Raw genomic sequence first — 25,350 nt, 5'->3', positions numbered from 1 at the left:
AATGGACTTTCCAGTAAGTACAGTATTCCTTTAACCAACTCTAACCCAAATCAGATGTTTTCTAAATGTACTTGTTATTGGAAATTCTATGAGGAGCATCTTCTGACGTGTGGAGTAGCCGTTTCAACTGTGCAGCTCATGCCATGCTCATAATTTTTTTCCTAATGCTTTGACTTCTTCCTCATCCACATGCTGTTGTTTATACTCCCTGGCCAAATCCTCTAACATGGGGTAAACTATTTCCATATGAATTGATCTTAGCTGAGTCCTAATGCACATTCTTATTTTTGGTTAATCAGTCTCACAGGTACCCATCAGAAGCAGAGTTCAGTTTATATGAATATTATCATGTATTAAAAAGGCCAGGACCTTGGAGTAAATTTTGAGCTGAGACAAAACCACAGTGGATTACCCATCTAACCAGCTGCAATGGGTGTTTTGCTTAAAAATGGTTCCAGAGATACTGTTTTGATGTTGCTTTGTCACGAAGACAAAAGATGCTTTTTCACTGCATAAAGGAAGTGTTATTTGGAGAAGTCATTCTGCTTTTCATAGGGTAAATACTTTTTAGGCTCTCTCATTTCAGTGATTACATCCACTTTTCTAAGCAGGTCCTTCACCTGATGCATTTCAGGAATGCAGGTGGATATCATTGTGCCCTATTTACGGCCAAAATGTGCTCTTCTCCTGACAGATAAATGCTGGTTTGGTATCGCACCACCAGAAATGGATTTAGCATATCAAATACACCTGCCAAAGCAATGAGGGGAAAAAAAGAGGTAGGAAAAATGGAAAAGAGGTCTGAAAGGCAATATTATTTTTCTTTTAATAGCTGCTATTTAATTCTGCTCATTCCCCTCTACTTTCTGTTCTGCAGGCTTAAAAGCTGTATTGTGTGAAATTAGCCAGTAAAAGTTCCACATTTGCCAGATGTTCAGCTGAGTAAAACCCTCAGTAAAGATTTTTGGAAGGTCATATCCTGGAGACCCAGCCTTTCCCCTGCCATCCAAATCGAGGTGTGGACTTGCTGAACCTTTTGATCAAACACTAACTGCAGTTTCTCTAAGTCAGTATTTATTCCTGTGTAGGGCAAGGAGCTGGACTTAGATGAACCTTGTGGATGCCTCCCAGCTCAGGAAATTCTGTGACTGATGCACGGAGGAATGGAAGAACTGATCAGCCAGGGAGGCAGCACTTTTAGAAGTTGCTCTTACTTAATTCCTGCCAGGTATTAATTAGTAGGCTACCATCACATCCATTTCATAAAATAGATTCGTATTAAACTATGTGAAAGTCTCTTGAGAGAAGATTTGTGGTCAGACCGAAATGCCGGGAATTTCCGCGGCGTTTGCATGTCTTTAGGAACAATGGGAAGCAGGGGAAAGGCTGATAAAAACTCTCCTGCCTGTCGCAATCGCTATCAGGGATATTTCAGCTGGCAGAGAAGCCGGGTGGTCTGAAGAAACTGGGTAGGGAGCTCTGCTGGGAGTTTCTGTCCTGCACGAAGCATGGAGGTTTGGTATTTGTGGGTTTTGGTGTGAAAATAATGGCTGGGGTGGTGTTTTGGTTTTGGTTTTTTGTTGGTTTTTTTTTTTTGGGGGGGGGGGGGATTTGTTTTTTGTGTGTGAGTGGTGGTTTTTTTTGTCGTTGTTGTTTTGGGGGGTTTTTTTGGTTTGTTTGGGTTTGGGTTTTTTGTTGTTGTTTTTACGGTGTTTTTTTTTCCCCCACTGAGGTTGACCAAAGCCAGAATCACAGGATGATAGTATCTTAGAACGGTTTGAGTTGGACAGAACCTTAAAGACCACCTATTTCCAAGCCCCCTGCCATGGCAGCTGGCATTTTGTGGGGGAGCGAGTATCAGCTCCATCCCAGTATCTGTCAGACACAGCTCTGACCATCTGACTTTAAAGGACCTGGAAAACAGAGTGGAAATGCCCGGGAGGAAATAGCTGTCCTGCAGCACTCCAGATGCCAAAGCAAAGTGTTAGCTCTACACGTGACAAAACCTGCTGCTCCCATGCCCTAAACCAAGGTGGGGAGAACATGCAAATTGTGTCCTCATCAAACATTTGGAAATAAAAACACAACAACTTAGTGTTTGAAACCCCAGGAGACTTTTCCAGGTTTTTCATCCTGTAGCAGTTGTGTTCCCAAACCCTGAATGCCCGTGCTTTCTGAGTGCTAGGCAGAGGGCCATCCTCCTAACTGGCATCAATCAGTAACAGCTCCATTCATTCAGATGGGACCACATTTAGCCCATCTGGACATTAATTTGTCTTTCTGACAGGACTTGAACGCTCACTTTGACATGCTCAGGAGCTGAGGCTGCCAGCAGTTGTTTCTTTCCTTGGCAAACCTCTCCAGTGCTAACACAAGCACTTTTTTCCCCCCTTACAGCATGCACAGGCACCACAGAAGGGTTTAGTTGCTAGTTGTAGTGATCTCATGTATTTTTGGAGCTCAGCCTTTTACGAGGGTGGTGCCTGCGGTGCAGACAGATGGGCTCTGCCCACCTCTCCTCTGGATGCTTGAAGGATCTCCCAGGTCTTTCCCTACAGTGTAATTGTGAATCGTGTCTCTTTTATTTGTCTTTTTCACTCATTACCTGCTGTTCACCGTGGGGCTCCTCTGGGCTTTCTTGTTATAAATTTGATTTGGAAGTAGAAATTGGAAGTAGAAATCAGTGGTTCTGTGATTACAACGAGGAGGAATGTGTCCCAAAGGCTAGGTGGATGTGGTTTGACTCAAGCTCTTGATACAGAGCTGGAAATTAAAACCATTCTCTATTGATGTCCCCTTGGATGTCTACAAGAAAAAGACTACCTGGCCCTTTTCCTGGAGGTGAGGCTCATCAGGGAAGCAGCACATGTGCTGATGTCTGGAAAAATAAGCAGGCATGGCTAGGAAGGTGAGAGAGCATTTTTATTGAGAAAATGTAAAGAATTATGGTTCTGTTCAATAGCTATATTTTAACTTGAAGGGAGAAAAGTTTTCTGTGTAATGAGATTGAGGCTGATAGGAAAGATAACCTTAAATGTGGCCTGAAAGCAAATCAAATCCCTTGCCTCGGCTGTGAGTAAAGCATTGAAGTGAATATTCAAGGCAAAACCAGGTAGGGGAGTGGTAATGAGGCTGTGGGTGCCAAAATTACCACATTCATGAGAGGAGCCAATTTCAGACTTGAGTGCACTCGGGCTGGTGGCAAAGGGACAGAAACAAGGCAGAAAATCTCCAGCCCAGAGCATGAAAATGCACATTCAGGAGCGATGGTGGCTCTTCAGTGCATCAGGCTGGGGAAGTGGATGTTGACTGAAGGTACAGGAAAGACAGGCCTGTAAATAAGCAGAAGAGATGGAAGCCTATTGCTGTGACCCCAATTATATGGATATAAATGAAAAATAAAGCATGAAGTTAAATAGAAAATTGGAGAGAATGCAGCCCAAGTCCTAGCAAAGACAGGTTGTGATGTATAAACTTGATATCTTTGATAAAATAATGGAGTTTTCTGGATTAGATCTATGGCATTTCCTAGCTGGACTCAGTGAAGTGAATATAGTGCCTAGTGAAAAAATGATGAGGTGAGCTGACAGGGTAAGAATAATACAAGAACTGGAGGTGAGGGGATATAAAAATGTCTTAAAGAAAGAACAAGTAGATTTTGCTAAAAGGTGAATTTTGGGGGGGTGGGGAAAAAATTGCTGGGGAAGTCCCTCAAGAGCTGGCCTTGAAATGAGGTTTAATTTGTTGTCAGTGATCTTGTGACAGCTGGAACAGCATGAGCTGTCCCTGACACAAAGTCCTGGAGTATTTTCTGGGGAGCGGTGGGTGACTTTGGACAGGGAAAGAGGAGTGCTGGGATGGGACAGCACAGCTGCAGAATCATGGGAATTCCCACTAAGAGGGCCCAGTCCCCTTGTTCAGATAGAAACAGGAAAAGAGATGCTTTGTGGATATTAATAGTTAATACAGTCCTAAAATATTAGGAAGTCTGGTGTGGAAAAGAGGTGGCTGGAGCTCATAATGGCAGAGATAAATGAGATGAGCTGCTTTGCTTGGCATGGAGCTGAGTTCAGACAGAGTGCATGGTGGGAAACAAAATGAGGGACAGAAAGGGATGATGGTATTAATAGAGGAAAAATGTCCACCCAGTGGACAATCACACCTGGGGCAAGGAAGCCACTCAGCTGGGGATCCTTTGGTCCTGGTGGTCTTCAGGTACCAAAAGTAGCTGCAAAAAGGAAGGAAACAAACTAAACCTGACCTCCAGCAAGACTAAATGTTAGTCATGACTTTTAATGTAAGAATTGCCAACTGGTGTGGTGGAACAGCGTGGAGGCTGTGGGGTGTCCTTCACTTGGGCTTCTTGGGTCCTGTTTTGGTCCATGCCAGGTGTGAACTGAAACTGTTGTCTGACAGAACAGGACACCTGGGCTGGGTTGAGGTGGATTTTTTCCACGGAGCTTTGTCATGGGACTTGAAGGCACATGGGCCATGAAGGCACATTGTTTGGTTTTTGGGGTTTTTTTTGGAAGAAACGAGTGCATCCTTTTTGAGCCATTGCTTTCAGCAGCTGTAGCACCAGAGTTTGCTGTAGGTGCCAATAAGACTGTCTGAATAGTTTCAATTTCTGTGCACCTCTTGGGAGCCTTGGGCTATATGAATTCATCTCTGTCCTCTATTAACAGCCCTCTGAGAGCTCTTCTCACGATCCAGGCAAGGAAAGCAATGGATTCATCTGCCAGCTCTGGTCCTGTCATAGAGGCTTTCTTACATCAAAGGTGTTTCTTACAGTACTTCTGCCTTTCCTGAGATGAATAGAATAATTTAAAGGAGAATTTTTAAAGAGCCTTTTAAAAAAAAAAACCCTTTGTGGTTTTTTGTTTGTTGTTGTATTGTTTTCTAATTTTTTTTTTAAATGAAAGTCCTTGATGTAGCAGAAAAATAATATATGATGTGGGCACACTGGGGAAAACTAATCCCATGGCTCTTGTTCCTTGTCAGGAAGCCTGGATTGGTGATTCCTGCCAGTGTGGCATGCTTTCAGGCTCTCTTTTGAGTGCATATTTTCCTCCCTGATTTAACAGTATTATTTTACGCATATGTGAGTGATACTTTTCATCTTAAAGGATGCTGGGGCACTTCACCACCCACACACAGCACTGCCAAAGAGGCAGAAAATAGCAGGCACACTTGAGAGAACATCTTGTGATCCCACAGATCCTCACTGAGACCCCTCTGGTGCAGTGCACTCTCTGAGTGGAGTGTCACCTATTAAGGACAGAGGGCTGATGCAGCAAATGCTGTGTTGTAATAAAATGGAAACTTAAAAACCTTGCAGGGGGTCACTGCTGAGCATTATTGTGACCAAATAAAGTTCTGAAAAGTATGATGATTATTATAGTTATTAAAGGAGGTGTATGGTGATGATGTTCCCTTTAGCCTGTGGGAGGTGAGGTCTCCGCTTAACGCTCGTGAGCTCTGAGCTCATTGAAGTATCCTTCTTTCTTCTTGCTCATAATTAAATCCACACCTGAGCATGCTTTGTAATTTACTGCACTAGCCTCTTCTCCCACTTTGGATATTCCTGTGAAATACCTTTGCCACCAAAGACAGAACTTCCTTAATCTTTCTTCCTTCTTCATTAAATTCACAGCTTTCATAATTTGCAGATATTGTGGAATCTGGCCCTGGTTTCCAGCCTGCAGACTTGCAAGGCAACAACATCGTTTAAGCACCATATGGTTCTCAACAAAGTCAGGTTTCTGATCCAACCTAAACAGTTTAATACTATCAAAAGCCCAAGCTTGCTGCAGCAATAACAACCCCTGCTTCCTCTCTCTGCATTGTGTAACCAGAGGAAGAAAGCTCTCAAGCCCACAAAGCTGCTCTGATCTTGAACAGGGGCTGCAGGGCTGGGGAAAAGCCTTTGTAGCACCTTCATTATGATCCTAGGACGAGTGCCCACCTGGACCACAAAGGAAGTGCAAACCCAAGTCTGGTTTCAATTAGGATGCCTTAAAAACACAGACCAGGTTTAGTTCCTATTGTTGCCATATACAATTAATTAATTTGATGTTTAGGTTTTAATGAGAGAATGTTACAGGCCTCCAAGCTGCAGAACATGCAGTTGTCACTATTATAGCTTAATGTATATTTGGCTTTTTCTCTTTTAGGGACTGGGATCCCAGTTCCCACCAAATTTAATGCAGGTAAATATTTTCTGTCAGAGTTAATGTATTTGGCATAAGCAGGGGAGGGCGGGCTGGGTGGGGCCAGGGGAGCTGGGCTGAGTGTTCATTCCTCAAGCTGCACTCATGGTACAGAGATTGGAAAAGACTAAGTCTTCCACTTCCTCACTTAATAGACTAAGAGGTCTCTGTAGATGATGAGTAATGCTGCGTGGAGCAGATGCCAAAATGGAACAGGAGCCCTGAGACGCTTTTGTTGCAGGACCTTGTAGCAATCAGAAATTATTTCCCTTGTGCCGTGATGGCATCAGCTGGCTGAGGACCTGGCACTGAGTCACAGCATCCCAAATGGTTACAGGCATCCGCACTGCATCAGGATGGCAGCAGGCACTGTGCTGTGCTCATACCCCACATGGAAATAGGCACCCTGAGGGCTCTGGCTGCTCCCTCAGCCTTCTGGGGCTTGCCTGGCCATAGAGCAGTGTCCAGCTGATGTCCAGCCTCTGGGTCTAAGAAACACCCTAGAAAAGGGATGGGAGAGACATTTATGCCTGTTAGGTGACAAACCTAGGAAAACTTCTCCATTTACCTGTTGGGAGCTTCTACTATTTATAGGAGAATAAGAAGAAAGTATAAGTGGTGGTTTGATGTAAAAAAGAAAAAGCCATTTACAGATTAATTAGCATTTTAAAGAGCCACAGGGGCTTTTTAGGAGAAAGCTATATGGAGCTACCAAATGAAGAGATTTATGCAGAAGCAATGATCTACAAATGTTTTCTTGGTACTTACAGGAGGTTGAACATGTTATTAGAGATATTAGCAATGGGGTGTCTGTTTGTTAGCTGGGACAAAATAAATCATCTCTGTAACACGATGCTTCTTGTGAAGTGACAAAAGCACCCAGATGTGGCCTTTTCTACCAAGCTGCAATGTAGGATTTGCTAGAGAGAGGTTAGATACAGCTCCCTAGCAAGAAAAGGATTATCCCAGCAGATTACAAGCAGGTCAATTAACAAAACAGTCCTTTCCTACAAGGAGCTGACCCCAAAGTAGCAGGACAGGTACCGTAGATGAGGATGCAGGGGATGCTTCTCTTCTGTATTGTCTTTACCGGAGTACGTGGATTGAATAAGGGGTTTGTGATCTCAGCGATGCATATTGATATTGGGAAGAGCTCCCTGAGGAAATGGTGGAGAGCTTTCAGGGAAGATGTGAAATCAGAAAGGATTGCGGGTTGACAGTCTGGGAGAAGTCAACTCGTTCATAACAAAAGGCAAAACTCAGCCTCTGGGACACAGAAGGCAATCAGAGGGGGAAAAAAAAATCTCAATTCTTCTTGTTCAGAGAGCCTGTTTGTTTAGTTTCTGCTGTGGAAAAAGGAATAATGAATGTTACTTTACATGTAGTAGATTAGGTGTGGTCTTTTGATAAAATCATATTGTGCTGTGCTGAAATCTTCGATCTACCAACAATAAACCTGGCTGGACTGTATCAGGAATAAGTTGCTAACACATGATTTACCAGCAATGTTTTTGTTAGATGCAGCTATTTGGCTGGAAAGCAGAAGGGCCCTTGTACCCTGAAAACAATCACCTTTCTGTAAGCCCAGCTGAACAGATCTGTCACTGGTGTGGAACAGCACCACTGAAGCCTTCAGAAATGTAGTACTGGATGACTAAAAGGAGTTGTTTTCCACACTGGGTCTCACCTCCCCCTCTGACTCTGGCATCCAAGGAAGAGGCAGGCGGAGGGAATGATGTTTATGCTCTTGGGTGTATTTGCATTTGTGGTGTTTTCACTGCAGAATCCAGTTGAGCAGGAGGACAGTCCTGCTAAGTGCTTTGATTCCAAACCAGCAGAGGTGAATTCATGGCAGGCCAAATACCCCACCTCAGCTGGGCAAAGCGTCCACTAAAGTGAGCAGGAACAGAACCATCAAAGGGAACAGAAAGCTGAACAAAGTGCTCCACCCAATGTGCTTCACGCCCATGGAAGCAGCAGCCAGAGGGGCAGAGGGGATAGTGTTTGTCACCAGATACCCCACGTGTGGCCTCAGTGGGAAAGGAACGAACATTTTGTGCTTCCCAGCTCTTGCAAGGAGACCTGTGGCCATGCAGGAGGCTGTGAGCAGAAATATCTCAAGAAACAGTGACAAAGGGCCCACTACTATGGATCCATGTGACCAGGACACACTTGTTCCTTCTAATTTCAGTCGTGTTTGCACCTTGACACTGGCAATATGTCTTTGTGGATTTGCTGTCCTGTAAAACAAAAAGATTCTCTGGGATTTTTGCGTTTCTTCACTGGAGGGATGGCCAAGCATTGGGACAGGTTGCCTGAGGAAGTGGGGGAATCGCTGTCTCTGCCTCATAAAATCTGTAGTTGTGGTGCTTTGGTTGGTTTGGTGATGGTTCAGTGACGAATCTGTCGGTGTTGGTTAATGGTTGGGCTCAATGGCCTGATCTTTTCCAACTTTAATGATTCTCTAATTTTAAAGGTGTTTTTTTTCTCCTTGTTTTCCAGCAGGTGTGAGTTATCTGAGTTTGGCTTGGGAATTTGGGCTCCAAATAAACAATCATCAATAAAAGCTGCTGCTCAGTGATGAATTGTCTGGGAATCCTCGTCTTTGGATGTACTCCTTTCTTCTTGGAGGAGAAAGGGCTGTTTGGCTACTTGATGTCTGAGCAGCTCTTGCAATCTCACCTCATCCATCTAAGTCCTGCACCTGCTGTATTTGAGCAAGACAGGGGTTGCAGTTTCTCCAAATGCTTGGAAATTAGGAATGACAGATGATGTTGTCATTTGAACCTTTTCACTCCCTTGTGGAAGTGTACAATTTTACTAATTTTTGCCACGGCTAAATAAGCTATTTTGATCCCCAGCTCATTCACAGATTAGGCTAAACAGGCTTCACTCAGATTTTCTCCCTAAAACCACTGTGACATAAAGCCAATGACCTTCACCAGGAATTGCAGGGTGAGGAGTTAAAATACAGAAAATCTGCCCCTCTGGAAAGACTCATTTATGGAGAATTGCAGGTCTCCCACACCAATAAAAGCTTTTCAGCCACCTGGAGTAGATGTAACCAGATTAGAGCTCGTGAACACGGCGTCATCTTGCTGACCCTCCTGACGTTTTGTGGCTCCATCAATGTTTGCAGTGTGGTGAGCATTTTCTGGTTGACAGCAGCGATGGCAGATGGTGTTTGTTTAATTCAGCTTGTTCCCAGCATGGTGTGGGTGGCTCTGTGCTGTCCAGGTGGAGGCAGGCACAGCGGGATCTGGGACATCCTGCAAGGCTGAGACCACGGGACGCTTCCGGCACCATGGGGACATTGGTGGGGAGGGAGGTCTGCAGCCCCCCTGTGTTTTCACCTCTCTTCTGCTGGGTCTTCTCCAGAAGTGTGATTCAAGCTTTGCTCTGATAAAACAATTAGGCTCAGGCATGCAAAGCTGTTTGGAGAGGCTTCTTGGAAGGTGAAGTCTGGTCCAGCAGAGGAATGGGATGAAGGGGGTGCAGCTGAGGCTTGGGAAAGGCAGTGGGGATGCTCAGGGGGGTCAGTGGCTTGTAGGAATGGCTGCCAATCTGAAGAAACTGGATTTTAACTTTTAAATCTGTTATAAAATCCTCAGTCATGGATTATTTTTAAAAGCCCTGGCAATTCCAAGGCAGGTGGACTGTTCTGCATCACTGGCCCTGGCACGGCTGTGGTGTGGTAAAAGAGCACATCCCCCCCTGTGAGTGCACAGGGGAGCGTGGCAGGGGGAGAAAGACTGTGTGTTTATGGATCTGTGACTGTGTGGGGTGTGTGAGAGAGGGACGGTGCCAGAAGGGGAAGTGTGACCCTATCCTCCATCCTTCCTGGCTGCAGCTATGATTTCCCTTAATGGGAATCTAGGATGTTTCATTGCATGTTTTGTTTAATCTAAATTTCACATTCAACTCCCCTGCAGACAGGTGGGGACAGCATGAGTGGGGTTTTTTTTTTCCCTATTTCACCCCACCATGGTGCTGGAGACCCTCTCAGAGATAAACAGGGGCTGCTCTCCTGCCTGAGTGGGTCTCTGACTCTTTCCAGGAGATGTGGATGGGAACAGCAGCTCTTCCATCTCCTCACATCCTTCAATACATGATTCACCTCCTGCAGCATCCATCAGGGGCCACCAGGGATGACACCTGTGCCCAGTTTGGCTGTCCCTTCCTTGGACACCAAGGAAAGCCTGCAGGGTGTGGGGCCAGGCTCCTAAAGGAGGTGGAGGAATGTTATGGAAGTGGATAAAAGTCAGCCCAAGCACACTAAAATGAATCCTGTAGGAGCCAAAGCCGAACTGGGATTGGCTGTTCCTTGTGCTGGTGACAGAAAAACCAGTATGGGGTGTGACTTTCCACGTAGCCCAAGAACTATGCAGAAAGTCATTCTGTCCCAGCAGAAAATCTGCTGGGGCTTGTAACATGAAGAAAACTCCTTTGGGTAAGCACAGCTTGATCGAAATCTCTGCTTCAGACACGCCAGCTACCTTCTAAATATGGAGTGTAATGGCTTTTGTGCTTGTAGACTTCTTCTTCCCAGTTTGGATTGGGATCACATGTTGCAGTACCCAAAATTAGAGCTAGAATGGGGATACTTGCATATTCATTTCTGGCTGAAATCAGGCTCCATTGAGGCTCCTTAGCATTTTACTGATAATTCTCCTTTGCCAGCAGAACTAGGCATGGGGCCTAATCTTGCTCTTATTAAATTCACTGGAAGTTTTGATGTGGATTTCAATGGCACCAGCACCTTTTCCCAAAGGGACACTGATTTTTTTTTTTTTCTTTTTTGTTTTCCTCTACAGCTCAGTCTTGCAACTGGTTTCTGCTGAGTTTTGCTGATTTCCTTCACCGGACCAGTAGCCCTAGCAATGGGCAAATAAACAAAAATGATTCCCGGAAATGGACCCAGTTCAAGGGTCATTTGAATCAGAAATTAGAAATTTAATTAAAAAATTACTTGGAAATTCCCACATCTGGAATTCTTTTTACAGTTAAAATGACTGGGATCAGGAAGTGTTAGATCCCAGCAAATTCCAGTTTGATTGCTAGCAGGTGCAAATGCAAATGAGCAAAGCATCATACCTGCACTTTGGCTCTGGATTTTGCCTTCCCAAATCTTCCAACAAAAACTCTTCATTAGATTTCTTTTTATCCCACAGAAGAAAATTAGAAAATTACTGACTTTCAAGTTGGTTTCCTTGCTTCCTTTCAAAATGAAAGCATCACTTGGAAACATGTGTGCCTGCAAGTCTTCTTGGAAGCAGGGCTGCCCCCTCTAACCCAGCTCATTTTTTTAAATTCCTTGAAGGTGCCGAAAGACCCCCCAAGAGCTTTTGATCTTTGAAGCTGTTTTATTACTACCCAAAAAATTATAAGCACAAGAAAAAAAATATTTATTTAAAGACGGGAAAACAGTGAACTTCTGGGTGAGACGGATAAATTAAAAGCAGGAAAACTAATCTCCAACCTGGCATGTGAGTTCTGGCAAACTGAATGTCCTTGTCCCTCTGGTCACTGTGTACATCCAGAGAAACCCACCCTGTCCCAAAGGGTCTTTTTTGCCCAATCTTCCTTAGGTTTGGAGCTGGCCAATGCTTTTGATGAATCCAGTCCCACTGATTAAAGGGATAAGATCTGTCAGAAACTGGAACACAGGGAAATCTTGGGAAAGGGGTGTGAAGGAGATCTGTGAAGTCATGCAGGGTGTGGAGTACAGCAAGGCAACAAAAGCCTCCTTAAAGCCCATCAGCGTCCCAGCAGGATGTTAGGAGGGTCCAAAACCTCAAGGAAGTATTTCTTTACAGGATGGATCAGAAAGGAATTGTGCTGCATCCTGTTACTGTAGAAGCCAAAGATTTTTTAAGGGTTTACAGCAGATAGACACATTCATGGGTGACAGAACCACCTGTGGCCATCAGGTGCAAACAGGGATTTGGGAGATGGGCAGCTGCTCAGCAGCAGACAGAGCTACAGTGCAAGGCCCTGGGAAAGGCTCTTTGTCCATCCTTCCTTTCTTACATGCTTCCCCAACACATCCACACTTCCCATGGGATCCCTTATCCTCCCTCCATGGGGACAAATAAGCACCTCTGTGAGTTTGTCCTCCTGCCCTAATTTGATGTCACTCTTTAAAGCATCACCAATGACAGAACTCCTCCTGAACCCTCTCTGTGTCATTGCACAAAAAAGCTCCCTCTTTGCCAAGGGAGGCCCATGGTATTTCATCTTGCTCGAGGCAACAGATGAGAGAGTTTCCTCTTTTATGGGTTACCTCAGATGTAGAGCCCACAGTGTTGCCTGGCAGATTATTAAAGCATTACCCATGCTCATTTAACAGCATTGAGATGCAGATAAGATGTAATGTATCATGTATTGTATTCCCCTCTCAGGCTGAGAATGTTTTTTAATGTCAAGGGCAGGTGTTTTTGTGTGATACCTACTCAGTGGCATTTATGGTGATATTTGTTCCAGGGCTGCAGTTCATATCGTGTCCTCTGTTTCGTTACACTCTGAGGTTAAACTGCATGTCTGGCACGTCGTTTATTCAATTATTAAAACATCTTAATGAAGGTTAACAGCAGCAGAGTGCGGCAGGGCAGGGCAGAGCCGGCACAGATAAATCCGCCGGGCGCGACGTTGGAAAAGGCAGCCGAGCAGCATCTCCCCAAGTGCAGATGGGGCAGATTAAAAGTGCAAAACCCTGCCAGAAACAGCTCTGAACACAATCCTTCTGGGAACCAGAGCTGCAGAAATGAAAAAAAAAAAAACCAACCCAGCTATGGCAGGTCTCCCTGCTTTCAGCTGCCAGGAGCACTGAGGTAAATGTGACTTTTTGGGCTTTCTGTCTCTCTTGCTGATCTTGGGTGAGTCCTTCTGAGCTTTGAAAGAGCAGCTGCAGGGCAGTATTTCTCTGAATATGTCTGCTTAGGTTCTCCAGGGCTTTAGGGGGATGCTGGGGCTCTGCTCTGCCAGGGCGAACCATTTTGGTGACAGTGCAGACAGAGAAATTGCCTCTGTGGTAGAGAGGTGGCATGGGCTGATCCCAGCACAGACTGTGTGATATGCTAACCACCAGCCCAGGTATCCTGCAGTGCCCATGGAGGAGCTCAGGGCTGCAGAAACGGTGTCCTGGTCTCTTATCCAACCTGGGAAAAGACTCCCTAAAATCCAGGCAAGCCCTGGGTTGCAGTCTTGCTCCAGCAGCTGCTGCGATATTAGGGATTGAACACTGGGATAGCGTTCAATTTTTTTTGTTCCTTTAGCAAACAGGAGTTGAAGCCTAGGAAAATGTTAGAGGATTTCATTGTCATTTTACACAATATTGTTAAGGAATAAGTTAAATTTCCAAATAAGTCTGGAGTCAGGAAAAATTCTGTAGCTGTCTCTGAGTTATCTACAGCTGATCTGCCACCCAAGCCTGACCTCAGGCTGAAGGGCTTGATGGATTTACTTCTACTCCATCAAAAAAAAGGATGATATTTGTGATTCACACCAAATATCCATGGCCATCCCAAAATGCTTAAATGACACTTTACTCCCCCATCCTTGGGTGAGAGCCATTGGATTCACGTGCAGAAAGCAAAGAGACGTGCATTGTGTTCAGCAATTTGTTGATATGTTTACCTGCAGTGACATTTGTTGTTCAGTGGTACAAGGCTTAATTGAATTGTTGCCTTGTTAATTTTTTAATCAACTCATTATTTTCTTTTAATGGCTTTTGAGCAGTAGAGGTTTTTCCAGACCAGGATATGCAGATAACCTGGGGCTTTGGGAGCCAGTTTGAAGGATCTTCAGTAAATGAAGTCATTCTACTGTACACTGTAGTTTGCACAGAGATGGTTGTTTAAGATTTTACAGATGTCTTAGACATGGAAGCCAAAATCACCAGCAAAGGTATTTCCTGTCTTCTTCCAGAGTTATTCCTGTGCCCTTTGCTCATTCCATTATATTTAATTATTTCATTCATTTCTCTTGAGATTAAATGATTAGTGCCACAGTTCAAGTGCTTATAATGTGCTCATGCAGTTCAATAGCCACTCCCTGACACACTTCATGGCCCGGCAAGCATTACCTGCCAGCCCTCTGGTGGCCCTGTGACATCACCACTCCCCTCCCCAGAGGTAATTAATCACTCACTGCCTCATTCTCCCCACTTCATTCACACCCAGCAGTGACAGAGCCCAAAAATTGCTCACATGAAGAGAAAACACTCCTGAGCATGATGCTGGTATGGTTGGGAGGACACTGCTGTGCTCACTCCTTCCCTGCACATCTGCAGGTCAGTGGCTTTTCAATGAATATGTCACAGCTCAGATTGATGGAGAGGAAGACAGAGTCCTTCCCCAGAACTCACTCATCTTTCACTCTGCTCAGTCAGGTTTGGGAAACCATAAAATAGGCCTTTCAAGCATATAAAGATCACCAGGGTAGAACATTTACCCAGATTTAATGGGGAAGTAACATGAGTGTCGTTGATGCAAAGGAAAGCTCTCCATCACCCCAGTTTAAGTCCCAAAGGCAATGCTCTGTGACACTTCAAACACATAAACAGTGTAGTGAGAATAAATATAATATATGGGCTTTGCCAATGCAAATGAAAAGCAATTATCCCAAATCGCAGTCTTAATTTACAAGCAGTCAGTATAATTTGAAAAACTGAAATCTGATGTTGCTAAATCAAATTCCTGTAATTCCATTGGGCATTAAGCACATAATAAGATTACACTGTGCACTGAGCATGTCCTTGTTAAATCTGCTGGCTACTGCATTTTTATTGCTCTCCTGGGGGTTTATTGAGTTTACACTTCCAGTAAAAGGTAATGTTTTCACAGTGTCTTTGGTGTGTTGGCCACACAAGTCTGTCTGCAGCAGGCAGAATTGTTAAGCCATATAATTTGCTTACATCCCTTAGTGGCTCAACTGGCAAAATAAAAAGGCAATTAAAAGACACCATGCAGTTGTATATAACCAAATTAAAAATAATAATAATGAATCTGCTGTACTGTAATCAGTAAGGGAAGGAAGCCATGCATAATGGTGAAGGTCTAGCCATGAGACAGCTGAATTGATGAGCTCTCCTGCTTAGGCTTGGTTCTGAATGCCTGAATAGTGGTGCTAATATGATCTCTGCAATTTATATACAAAAGTGACCTTGAGACTAGCTGCTCTCCAAACAAGCAGGAAGAATGGGATTTCCTTGCAACAGGCTGTCTGTAGTCTTGGGAAATGGAGGAGAAGGCAGGGGATAAAGGGAGGACACCAGGTAACTTGGATATTGGCCAGTGAGTGTCCCTGCAAGCAGCACCATATTTCCTAAGGAAGACACAGAGATGAAATGTGCCATTTTAGAAGAGGGCAAAAAGCTAAGGAGGAACAAATTCCCTCCCAACAAATCAATGCAAGACAAAATGAATGCAACAGTGGCACCAAAGAGATTTGCACGCCTGTGAGCACTTAGCATGGGCACCCTTGCAGGACCATCTTAGGGTCCACCTGCAGATGTGTTCCCTGGTGTTTGATTCCCTGCCGCTCTCTTACAAGAGTTGGTTTAAACTTTTAGGTGTAAAAGTCTTCTTGAATGTGCTTATCATTAATCAGGATAATGCTGGATAAGCTTGATAGATGCATTAATTTACATTTAAATCTTTGCTGTTGTGTCTGAGACAATTCCAGTGTAAAACTGTGGGCTCAGATCTCTCCTAAAAAGTGACACTGTTTTATTCACTGGGACCTTAGAGGGTTGTGTAATCATCCTGTAATATTTAAATCTCAGTGTTTTTGAAGGGTCATCCTTTGTTCTCCTAGTTAGCTCACCTTCCAGAAGATTTTTACAGTCAAGGTTCCAAGAATACCTTGCTTTTACAGCTGAATTTTGTCAGAAAAGAACAGCCCAAGTCAGCATTCCTCTCTGGGACTAAAGATAATTGTGCTAAGCAGGATTTGTGATGGCAGCATGAGAACAGTGCACCCTGTGACCACTTACAGAGCCCCAAACTTCTGCATAGGACCAGGCCTGAACTGGAAGACAGACTTTCATAAAATCACAGAATCATGGAATGGTTTGGGTGGAAAGGGATTTTCAGGACTATCTCTTTCCAACCCCCCTACCCTGGTCATGGATACCTTCCACTAGATTAGCTTGCTCCAAGCCCCATCCAGTCTGGTCTGGAATACTTCCATACCAGACATTTCTCTGGCATGCTCTTGCAGTTTCCAGCAGCTGACTCTTGGGGGAAAAAAAAAAAAAAAAAAAAAAAGTAAAAAAAGAGCTGGTTATTTATACAGGATTCCTGATCTGTATACTAAACTTCCTGGACTGACTTTTCCCTTCATCACTCCTTGTTTTCTGCAGATACAGCATTACAGAGCCAAGCACTTGTGAGGTCAGAGTCTCACCTCTGGGGTGTCCTGCTGCTCATACCAGCTTGTGTGGAAAAAGTGATGGAGGGTCACTCCTCATGCAGTGAGTGCTGCAGCTCTCTGCAGGGACTCATTTTGCTCTGGCTTTAATGATTTGCAACCTGGAGGGGTTTCATATGTCTAAACCCTCATGTCCTCTAGCCAGTCACCAGCTATTCCTGAAATCTGAATGTCAAGGCCAAAGTTTGTGTCAAACCTGCCTGGGCAATTCTGGAAGCTTCTCATTGAAATGGTTTCTCAGGGGTAGATACACCAAGACTTTGACTGAATTCTTCCATTGTTTGAGATTTATTGTTGGCAGTGGACAAGTTCCTTTGGGAAAGCCTTAACATGAGATGACAGTAATTCACCAGAAGTTTGGCACGGTTTTACCCAAGGGAACTCTAAACCAGCAAGCCTTCCCATGACATAAATATCACAGAGGTCACAGAGCAATTAGGATTAGGGTTACAAATGTGTTTGTCAGTGTCAGGGCAATTATGTCTTCTAGCTTTGTTAGATGGGCATCTTGAGACACCTACTTTGGAAAACTTACTGGGAAAAGGAAAAGCTTGAATCATAAACCTCCCCAGTGCTGTGTGTGCCATACAGGCTGCCCCTTAAACGTTGAAAACACAGTGGCACTGCCAGGAAGGACTGGAACTGGATTTTCTCTCTCTTTTTTTCCACCACAAAGACCAGGAGGAAGTGAGAAGAAACTCAACACACACAAAAAGGAGGTGCACCTTCCCATGTAAGGCCAGTGTTTGTGGGACAACCACAGTGCCTTGATCAGCTGCGGATACAGGTGCCAAAAAATTGATGAGGGCTCCAGCAAACACTAAAGAAGTTCATGCAAGAGAGATGCACAGAAACCACATCTGTCTTGGGAAAACCTTGTGCTAAAAAGGGCTGGAAACTGGAGAAATATCAGTAACTGCTTCCCTGAGGTCAGACTCTTCCACAGCCATCTCCTCTTGAGTTAGGCTGATCTGTGTTCTGACAGCTGTGGCCATGTTGGTTTGTTGTGCTGCAACCTTCCACATTTGGACTTTGGAGACATAAAATAGCCCTTGTGGTGCCCCCCTTCCTCCCCTTCCCCCTGACATCTGATGTGTGGGATTGGAACCATGCCACCCTCTGACCTTGTGCATGGCACATCTTGCATCAGGAAAGCAGAAGCAAGGTGTGTGCTCAGAGAAAATTATCCTAGAGGGAAGGCAGTTTTTATTTATGACCTCAGTTCATCACATTAGCAATAACTCACTTGATTCCTGCTCAGGGGTGGTGCTTTTCCTCTGAAAGGATGAGATGGGAGGACCACACTTGTGTCTCTGTTCCAGAAAGGAAAGATGAGGATTTTATATGTTTTTTCCATGCTGTAATCAATTTATTGCTTTATGGGTTCCAGAGCTCCCCAGGAAAGTGTCATGGATTGTGTCATGGTGCACACTGCTTGCATGGAGACCTTTGATTCAGCTGGCAGACATTAAAGAAGACAAAATAAGTTTAGCCAAAATGCTCAGTAATGACTGCATGTGTGCAGCTGCAAGAAGAGCAGTAGTAACTGAGCCAAGAGTGGGAATTATTGGCAGCAGGGTCTGCATTCATGTGTGATTTAGATTTTTTTTCCTGATTTATAATTTCTCTACCAGCTGTGCAAGGTCCCTGCTATGTCCCCACCTAACTGTTGTCCACCCTGATGCCTTCCCAGGGCTCTTCAGATCCACAGCTGAGCATGACCTGCTCTTGACATTAGCTTCCACTGCCTGGGAGTCAGGGAGGTGCTCTTGAGTTTCCTCCAGCCATAAACATTTGGGGTGATGTAGTGGAGTAAGAACTTCCCCTGTATACCTTACCCCAGGTCTGGAGGAGCTGGAAACAGGCTGGGAGCTCAGGAACTGGGGCTGAAGCCAGAAAAACCAGAGCCATCAAGGCAATGCTGTTTCAAGCTTCAATCCAGCTTGTACAACCCAGCCAGTAAATTCCCATCTCAAGGCTTGACAGAATTGTCCTGACAAGACAGATTGTGTCCTCATTGTATGTTCTCTTCCTCCTTTCATCATCAGTGGGGCTGAGAGCTTATTGACAGCCTTAGTGTCCATCACATGCTGGTTTAACACCTTCACCTTCTCCAGGGTGCAGGCTGCAGTTTGTGCTCAGGGCAGCTGGCAGGGAAAAGGTTAAAGCTGTTGAGGACACAGTGCTTTGCAGCTTAAGTCATTTTTACAAAACCATCAAGAGCCAACTGGTGGGCAGAGGGAGAAGGAAACGTTCATATAAATACGTCTCGGGGTTAATGGATGCTGTAGTCTCCTCTCCACTTGCTGAGGTAACTTGACATGATTCCAGGAGCAGACTGAGCTGAAGAATCAGATCTTTGAGTATTCTTAGTCTTAAAGTGGGTTTTTCCTGTGTTTCCATAAGCAACTCAATGACTGAGGTAATATTCAGCTCCAGCCAGGACTCATAGGCCATGCTTGGTCCCATATTTTGGGTGTCCAGTGGGTGCAGCAGTCAGAAATGCTGCCACAGGATGGAGACAGACCACGAGTCCCAGCAGTGCTGGAAGCTGCTCCCACTGGCTTGCAGAGCCTTCCTTTGTAGGATAAAAGGGAGAAAAAGAAGGATGCTTTCTCTGGCTTGTTAAAACACAGGGTTTCTCCTGGGCAAAGGAGATGTCAAAAATCCTGGCCTTAGAGCAGTGAGGAGGCCAAGAGAGCACAGCAAACTAGAAGTTTGAGACAAAGTACCTGCTTGTAATGAGCTGTTTTTCCAAAGAGTTGTTCTGCAGACTGGCTGGAGTCTGCACACACCTCCCCCCATCCCAGCACAGGCCACGAGTCTCTGCTGGGACTGATTTAGCTCAGAGTTATGAAGTTAAACAGAATTATGTCCTTGGAGAGATGAAATCCTGGTCTTGTTGGCCCTGAAGCCAAAGATCCTTTTTCACATTTCATACAATTATAGAACCATTGAGGCTGGAAAAGACCTTTAAAATCATAGAGTCCAACCATTAAGCCAGGTCCACCACCAAACCACGTCTCCAAGTGCCACATCTACTTGTCTTTTGAAGACATCCAGGGATGGCGATCCTACCACTTCCCTGGGTAACCTCTTTAAAAGCCTGATCACCATTTCCATTAAGAACTTTTTTTCCCAATATCCAATCTAAACCTCCCCTGACACAACTTGAAGCTGTTTCCTCTTGTCCTGTCCCTTGTTACTTGGGGGAAGAGACCGACCTCCACCTGGCTGCCACCTCCTTTCAGAGACTTGTAGAGCTCTCCCCCACCCTCCCAGGGACAGGGACAAGAGCTGGTGGCCAGGTTGGTGTAATTTGCTGCTGGGGACTGCTGAGGAGGCAGGACTCACACTTCAGATGGGCGGTTTGGGGAGCATGGGAACACAGAGACCTCAGGAAAGGATGCCATCACAGGCCACCACTGGAAAGGATGGCTTTTCCCTCAAAGCCAGTATCTCAGCAGGGACTTACAGGGCTCTGAGGAAGCCCTGGAGTAATTCCTGAGCTTTGCTGGCCTGGCAGCTCTGAGTGCAGCTGGACTTGGGCTGTGCTTTGCTGGGAGATGGCACAGCAGAAGCCACACATTGTTTTCTGCGTTTTCCGCTTCTGTCTCTGCTCCTGCAAACAGCAGAACTGCCTCTCACACCAAGCTCTGGTGCTCAGAAGGTGTGATTTCTGTGGAAGTTGTGAATTTTTGCCGTAAGACTTTCCTTTCTTCTCTCCTTTGTGATGGCAAATGGATTTTTGCAAATATAGCACAGGTTTATTTTAAAGGTTGGATCAGCAAAGTGCAAGAGTACGTTGTACAAAAAAAATGAGAAACAGATCCCAGCTGTACTATCCATTTGCCTTACAGGACATGAGGCTTTTTACACGATTTTTAAAAATTCTTGTGGGTCTGCTTATGCCTTACAAGTTATAAAATCTAGAGCCTGCTGTTGCTAGATTAGGTCTGAGTTAGAGGCAGAGAGGGGATGCTGCTTTTACAGTCATCCCAGGAGTCCTGTGTAGTCCCACCTCAGTACCAGGAGGGTGGAATCCCCCACAGATGGATGCATCTCCTGAAAACCTCTTGCACAGTTCTTTCTGGATACTTTCCTTGCCCTCTTCAGAGGTGCTGGTTTCTTTTCCTCCCCCTGGGGAAGTTCTACCCCAGCAGGAACACAGCCTGTCGAGCCATTGCCTTTAAACCCTGGTGAATGGTTTTCAGGCCGATACATCCAGTTTGAATTTGAAGTTTTGTCCAGGCCCTCCTGTGTTCCACTGCCAATAAGTGTGAGGATGAGGAGGAGAAGGAGAAGGTCTGGTGTACCAATCACCAGTGCTCTAAATACCTGCTGGGGGAAGGATGTGCCCCTCAGCATCAGGTGTCTCTGGGCTGTGTCTCTCCTGCTTGGGCCCAGCTGCATCCCAGTGCTTCCCTTTGGTAATGAGGGAAGTTTTTCCCTTTGTTTGCAGAGTGTTGCTAGATGGACACGAAAAAACTAGACTCACTTGTCAGTTTGTGAGAATGACAAAGAAGAAGGTTTATTTTTGGGATTTCGACTTATATGGTCTTTGGAGCTTGATCAGGGATTGGGAGACGAGGTTAACACCTCTCTGACCCCACTGGTCAACTTAGAAGTCTATCAATTTGTCTTTCTTCCGAGAAAGGAATGCATAATTTACAAAATATCACTCTTTGTTTATATTACAATGGTGAGAAAGCTCCAGTAGAAAATGTAAACATCAGAAGGCTGAAGAATCAGGGCAACAGCAGAGCTCTTGAATTTGCACAGAAACCCTCCCAGGCCCAACACCTGCAGCTTTGGTTGCTGGCCTGGAGGTAGGACTTGGCAGGGAATCCTGAAGCTGCCCCTCCTCTTTCCAGCCCTAAAACTCAGAGCGACATGTGCAAAGATCTCCATACACAGGAGGAAGGCTACATGGAATCACTAAGGTTTCAAAAGATTTCTTAGATCATCAATTCAAACAATTAGCACAGCACATGTGCAACCTCCTTCAGATGGGAATTTAGGAGCCGTGAGCTACCTTGACTGTTAATAATCCTCTCTGTTATAGAGGAATTGCTTGGATTCTGTAGAAGTTGTGAATTTTTGCCGTAAGACTTCCCTTTCTTCTCTCCCTCGTGATGGCAAATGGATTCTTGCACATATAGCACAGGTTTATTTTAAAGGTTGGATCAGCAAAGTGCAAGAGTATGTTGTACAAAAAAATGATTAAGACACGATTTCATTCAATCTCAGGTCTTCTGTCCTTTTCTTTCTCCACTTTGCCCTTCATTTCTCCATAGCAGGCTTCTGTCAGGGCCTGTGTGTGATCCCAGGGAACTCCAAGTCCTCTGTGCTGGTGTAAGAGCTGGTGGGAAGCAGTGCAGCTGGGGATGAGGCACTTCCAGTCACTCACACTGCCCCTCCTTCCACCTCTATCTCTTTCACTGGTGCCTGCCCAGGTTTGGTGCCCTACAGTCCATTTGCACCATCAGACAGAGAGAGCTGCCATCTCCTGGGGGCGAACTCTCAAGGTGAGAACACGGGGAACACCTGGCAGCCATCAGGAGTCACATTATTTCCACGGTGTGCCCAGAGCAACCCGAGGTGCTTAGCAATAAATGCCACTGCTACAGGAGGTGTTACAGCCAGCTGTTCCCTGTCTGAGCTGGGCTGTGCTCCTTCCTGATGAAAATAAGGCTGGTGCCACAGGGAACGAGGCAAAACAGCACACAGGGAGATGAAACTGGTGGGAAAGGGGGAAAGCATAGCTTAAAAGAGAACCTCTTGTGGTGTGGGCTTCTTTAGTAGTCCCAAGGCCTCATTTGTGTTTTGCTGTGATTAATGTGATTAATGTATCCTCCTGCTTGGCATTGACTGTTGCTCCTGAGTTGTCTGGGGGTCTCTTGGGACTGGTCATAGAATCCTACAACATTTTGGGCTGGAAGGGATCTTAAAGATCATCTAGTTCCCATCCCTCCTTTTACTAAATGAGGTTCAGAGTCCTTTCCCGCCTGGCCTTGAATACTTCCAAGAATCCACATCCACACCTTCTCTGGACTTATGCCTTGCTACCCTCATTGTAAAAAAACCTTCTTCCTTATATCTAATCTAAATTGGCCCTCTTTTAGTTTAAACCCATTACCCCTTGTCCTCTTACAACAGAATGTCACTGACTGTGTTGGATTCTGCATTGGAGACACCAGAGGTACTAAATACCTTCTCCAGTTTCTCTGCCAGGAATAGCAGTCAAATTTATCCTTTGTCCTTTTGCACTCTTTGCGAGACGTACACCTCCAGTTGCCATTGCTTTCAAAGATTTAGGATCACTCATTCCAGGTGGGATATAATTTTTTTTTTTAACCACGTGACAGCGTAAATACTTCTGCAAGGTGGAAGTGGAATTTCCATGTACCTCGAGACCCAGCCTCCTGGTGCCATAGGGGACTGATCCATAGGATCCAACACTGGCTGAATCAAAGTGCTAGAGCTGAGGAAGAACTTGTAAGGGGGACAGTGACACACCTGTGTTTTGCCTGTAGAAATCCCTATTGATGGCAGTTTGGAAAAGCAGGTCTCTGCCGGGAAGGGATGAACCAGAGGTGCATCAGGGATAAGGGACAATCAGGACCAGCAAGATAAGATGCTCCTTGCAGTCTCCCAAGTGTATGACCAGCTCCCCATATCCCTAAAGATCAATTGTTCCCCACTTCCCACACATCAAACCCCCAGAATGTCCTGCTCTGCAGAGGAATTAACCACCATGCATGTACAAAATGATCCTGTTTTCTCAGAAGGATGGCCCACTGGTTCCTGGCTGGGATCTAACACCAGAGCTGCTGCTGTGCTGTTCAACCGGCTGCTATTGATTTTTATTTCATGCACACTGATAGAGATGGTGCAGGTGGGAAATTGTGAGAGGAGACATAAATAATAAACTAAGAAAAGCCGTAGCAGTGGGGTGAGCGAAAAGCAGTCTGGCATTTACTGGAAAGCAGAGTTTAGCAGGTAATTTTTCAACACAAAGACAGTTTTGCTATAGAAAATGTTGGGCCTGCTTTAGCTGTTAGTTGTGCAAGTGGAATTTGGAATCAGTCCTGGGCCAGTGCAGAGAGTGGGGACAGAGTCAGCCCTACTGCTTTCCTTGTGTCTTTTCCCATGTGGCAGCAACAGCACAAGTCAGGAACGGTCTGCTGCCACTGCCAAGTACCTGGGCTAACAGTGGCTCTGCTGATCAATTAGCAACTCCAATCAACTTGGCAAGTAGGGTTTTTTAATCAAGGTTTTTCTTTTAGGGAATGAACTAAGTCGTCTTTCTTGCTCACTGTTCAGGTAGATTTACTGAGTGTGGGATGGCTTGAAGGGAAAAGAGGCGCAACTGAGAGTTTTTACAATATGAGTTTTTAATATAAGGTCAAAGTCTTGCCAGCTGTCCTGGACTAAAATTATAAGCGCCTTCTCTCCTGTTCAGCACCTTTTATTCAGGAGACACTGCACAATGCTGTGTAAGAGTGAAGTCATGAGCCAGAGGACAGGCAGAAATAAGGGACATGTCATTTCTGAGATGGGTGAATTCAGCATGTCCCTCTGCGCACGGTCTGGGTCTGGTTTGTGGTGCTCACCAGAGCTGCATATCCTGTCCTGGGACCCACCTGAAGAGCAACAAGCTGTAGGTGAGACCTTTGGTGTCCTCAGGAGGATCCATTTGGGATCAAGAGAACACTCACACCTTTATCACGCTGGGAACAAATAACCCACGATTTCCAGTTCTCTGCTGATTCACTCTGGTGAGGAACAGAAAAGGAAGAGGTATGTCTAGAGCTAAGCAAGCTGTGGAGAGTGAGGAAAGGACCTGAAAACCACTTGGAGAAGAGTGTTAGAAAACTCAGAATGAACAGGAGGAGAACTGGGACAGGAAAATCCTCTCCCTTCTCTGGTGCCTTTGGAGGAGGTTGTTTTACAACTAGCTCAATTTCACCCAGCTCCCTGTTCACGCCCAAGGGTCTCTCTCTCCACTGGCACAGAGGATGCAGCTCTAGGAGAGGCTGCCCACACCTCCTGCCCTCACAAATCTGGCCATGGCATCAGGAATCTCCCTTCCCTCCCGAATTGTTTTTGCAGCAAGGAGCATTTATCAGTCAATTTGCCCGTGGTGCAGATGTCTGTCTGGAACTGCAATGACATTTACTAAAGGGGACTAGAAGTTATCACTGGGGGACTGCAAATAATGAAGCCAATGCCTTTTATTGACACACGTGGAAGCTGTTTAATTTGGGATGTTGGCTGTCAGAAAATAGAGCTCTTTTGTGGCAGCAAGGCAATATTGTGCCTAATTTCAAGGTTTGTGCTTGTTTTTAGAAAGGAGCTATTTTCAGCTTTTAGGTTTGGAGTTTCTTCACAGCAATAACCTATCAATTCAACACACATCTAAGTGTCTGATCTGCCTTTGCCTGAAAACTTTGATGATTTCTGCCAAGGATTTCTTGCTATGAAAGGACATGAGAATTTTCATTTTTTCACCTTCCAAATGCAGCTGCAAGCCAAGCCCTCGAGCCTGGGCCCTTGGGTGCCTTTCAGCCCCCAGCTTCTGATTTAGACATTCTGCTTCCCATTTATGATAGTCAACTTGGTTTTCTTTGAATTTTTTATGTGTTTAAAAGAGGCAAGCTCTTGGCCACCTTGTTGTAGGGTCAGCCAAGTGGACCAAGATGTCTCA

General features: G+C 45.1%; 1 long non-coding RNA gene across 4 annotated transcripts; it reads left to right on the top strand.

Moving 5' to 3' along the window:
• Positions 1–721: 721 nt before the first annotated feature.
• LOC136291854 (uncharacterized) lies at positions 722–9,362 on the top strand. 4 transcript variants are annotated; one of them, XR_010721781.1, is made up of 4 exons: positions 722–779; positions 878–1,228; positions 6,174–6,209; positions 8,712–9,362. It is a non-coding gene; the product is annotated as an uncharacterized lncRNA (long non-coding RNA). The 4 variants fall into 4 exon arrangements; XR_010721780.1 differs by having other exon boundaries at positions 7,728–9,362; XR_010721782.1 differs by lacking the exons at positions 6,174–6,209; positions 8,712–9,362 and adding an exon at positions 1,733–2,155.
• The last annotated feature ends 15,988 nt before the right edge of the window (positions 9,363–25,350 follow it).

The sequence above is a fragment of the Chamaea fasciata genome, unplaced genomic scaffold (assembly GCF_029207755.1).
Source record: "Chamaea fasciata isolate MVZ Bird 193981 ecotype frontalis unplaced genomic scaffold, bChaFas1.0.hap1 SCAF_7, whole genome shotgun sequence".
NCBI lineage: Eukaryota > Metazoa > Chordata > Aves > Passeriformes > Sylviidae > Chamaea > Chamaea fasciata.
Note: the sequence above shows the minus strand (reverse complement) of the source record. Positions and strands in the feature narration are given on the sequence as shown.